General features: G+C 51.5%; 1 pseudogene; it reads left to right on the forward strand.

The window, feature by feature from the left end:
• The first annotated feature begins 1007 nt into the window (after positions 1-1007).
• LOC102766012 lies at positions 1008-2029 on the forward strand (annotated as a pseudogene).
• Positions 2030-2895: the final 866 nt, after the last annotated feature.

The following is a 2895-nucleotide window of genomic DNA, read 5'->3' on the forward strand; positions in this document are numbered from 1 at the left end:
CAATGAAGACATTTCTCAGTAGAGTGGACGGCAGTGGAGCGTGCAGGGAAGTAGCTCTGATGTCATTTGAATCTCATGTGCTCCTGGTGCACGCGGAATGCAGCGTGTGGGGGGGGAGAGAGTGGCTGCCCAAAGGGCCAGGGACCAGTTTTCAAAAGGAATCAAGTCCCCAGCTCCTTCCTGCACTGACCACCCTTCCCTCAGGGCTCTTCAGGTAAAGTCTAGTGAATGGAGAGCCACCTAATTAATTTGCCTACTGTCGCCTAAAAAATGCCTCTTGTGGCTTTCCTGTGGCAAAAAGAGCAAAGTGGTGATCAAGCGGGAAGGTCACATTCTACCAAGGAATGTGACTGTGTGGGAGGAGGGCCCAGACACCACCTCCCCCGCCCAGATCCGCATGCTGGACACACGTCCTCTCTGTATCTCATGACAACCTGCCTCCATAGACGCCCATCTGCTGTTACCCCGGTGAAGAGCATCCCTCTCAAGCTGAAGACGGGGGTTTCCCAAGCTGCCTTACTCCCCAGGGGCTCTTCCTCCTGTCCGCCTTCCCAGGCCTGCCTGCAGGCGGCCACTACAGCAGAATGAAGGAACTGGCTCACTGTGGCCGGAGGAACAGGCAGCCACGTCCACGAGGGTCCGTGGGGAAGCAGCAGCATTCCCATCCTTGAGACGGTTGTGCAAGGGCAAGAGACCTGCTGGCTGCTACGCGTGATAGTTTAAGGGGGGAGGGTATTGAGCAGGGCAAGCCCTGAGGCCACGCGTGAGGAGGTCAGACACCTGGGAAAAGGGGAGGACGGGGACTGAGTGGAAGGAGTGTCCGGCTGCAGTGCCGCTCTGAGAAGGTCTCGGCCGCCGGATGGAGGCTCCAGAGCAGAGGATGCCGCCGGCGGAGTCCCACGTTGGGCAGAAATGGCCAGGCCCACGGCTCTGTCAGCGGCTGGGCTGTCCGCAGTGAGTGTCCTCAGCTCCAAGGCTTTGCTCTCAAAGAACCCAGGGGGCTTTTTTTCTCCACCAGAGTTAGGCTAGGCCTACAGGTCTGTGGCGAGCCGCGGCCGGGGGTCTCTCTTCCGCAGGATGGGGTTTGTGAAAGTTGTCAAGAATAAGGCCTACTTCAAGCGATACCAAGTGAAATTCAGAAGACGGCGAGAGGGTAAAACCGATTCCTATGCCCGGAAACGCTTGGTAATCCAGGATAAAAATAAACACAACACACCTAAATACAGGACGATAGTCCGCGTCACCCACAGAGATATTATCTGTCAGATCGCTTATGCCTGTATAGAAGGAGATACGATAGTTTGTGCAGTTTCTGCTCATGAACTCCCCAAGTATGGTGTGAAGGTTGGCCTGACAAATTATGCTGCAGCATATTGTACTGGCCTGCTGCTGGCCCGTAGGCTTCTCAGTAGTTTTGCATGGACAAGATCTATGAAGGTCAGGTGGAGGTGACTGGAGATGAATATAATGTGGAAAGCATTGATGGTCAGCCTGGTGCCTTCACCTGCTACTTGGATGCAGGGCTTGCGAGAAATACCACTGGAAATAAAGTTTGGGGGCCCTGAAGGGAGCTGTGGATGGAGGCCTATCTATGCCTCACAGTACCAAACGATTCCCTGGTTATGATTCAGAAAGCAAGGAGTTCAATGCAGAACTACATCGGAAGCACATCATGGGTCAGAACGTTGCAGATTATGTGCGTTATCTAATGGGAGAAGATGAAGATGCTTACAAGAAACAGTTCTCTCAATGTATAAAGAACAGCGTAACTCCAGACACGATGGAGGGGATGTGTCAGAGCTCATGCTGCTGTACGAGAGAATGCAGTCTATGAGAAGACGCCTAAGAAAGAAGTTAAAAAGAAGAGGTGGAACCGTCCCCAAATGTCTCTTGCCCAGAAGATGGGGTAGCTCAGAAGAAAGCAAGCTTCCTCAGAGCTCAGGAACGGGCTGCTGAGAGCTAATAAACCAAACCATAATTTTCTATGAAGATTTTCCAGAAGAGAGACAATCAACTTATTAGGCAAACAGCTAAAAAACAACAACAAAAAAAAAACAAACAACTCAGGGGACTGCCCTAAGCCCGAGGCAGACGCAGATGGCAGCCAGGATGCTGGCCTTGCTCGGCCCGTTCTCAATCCTCCTCCGGTGCCTACCCTTCAAGCCATTGCCCCTGTGTGCTCCCCAAAGGGGCCACTCTGGAGGCAGTGGGGCTCCAGTGGCTGGGGGTGGGGGTGCCTTCCCCACTTCAGAACAGGGGGCGGTGTTCTGTAGCTGCAAGGACTTGGGGCGAGAGAAGGATTTTACTGTGCTCTGGGCCCAGGAGGGTCTGCAGGCTGCCACCAGACTAGCTGGATGGGGACTGCCCCCTCAGTATTCCACCCAAGTCACAAGAGACGTAGACGGAGAAGCAGGATGGTTTTCCAAATATCATAAAGCCTCGTCTCTGTGGCCCACGAACATCTGGGAAACTCAAGTAACCAGTTCTGTTTCCTTTTTATCCCCAGTGTCTTACATGAACAAATTATAACATAAACACACAAACCTCGTAAACAGTCACAATATTACCAATAAGATTAGAATATCTGTGACCATCAATCACCCCAGACCGGCTCTTACCCCAGAAGCAGGAGTCATTAGCTATTTAGTGTGATTCCTTCCAAAGTAAATGGGGAAATCTCGGAATCAAACCCAGGCAATTTGGTTTCAAAGTCTTTCCATTCTACCTCTCCACATTTTCTCCTACATCAACTGTAACTAACTGTGAACACAGGCTCTTAAATGTTTGCCAAGGAGCATAAAGAAGTGCTTCCTGTCTGCCAGCCACTGTGCTAAGTATCTCGATTAATCTTTGTAACAGGTTAAGTAACTGGCCATTGAGCTCTTAAGTGTCAGA

This window comes from Myotis davidii, unplaced genomic scaffold (genome assembly GCF_000327345.1).
Source record: "Myotis davidii unplaced genomic scaffold, ASM32734v1 scaffold1330, whole genome shotgun sequence".
Taxonomy (NCBI): domain Eukaryota; kingdom Metazoa; phylum Chordata; class Mammalia; order Chiroptera; family Vespertilionidae; genus Myotis; species Myotis davidii.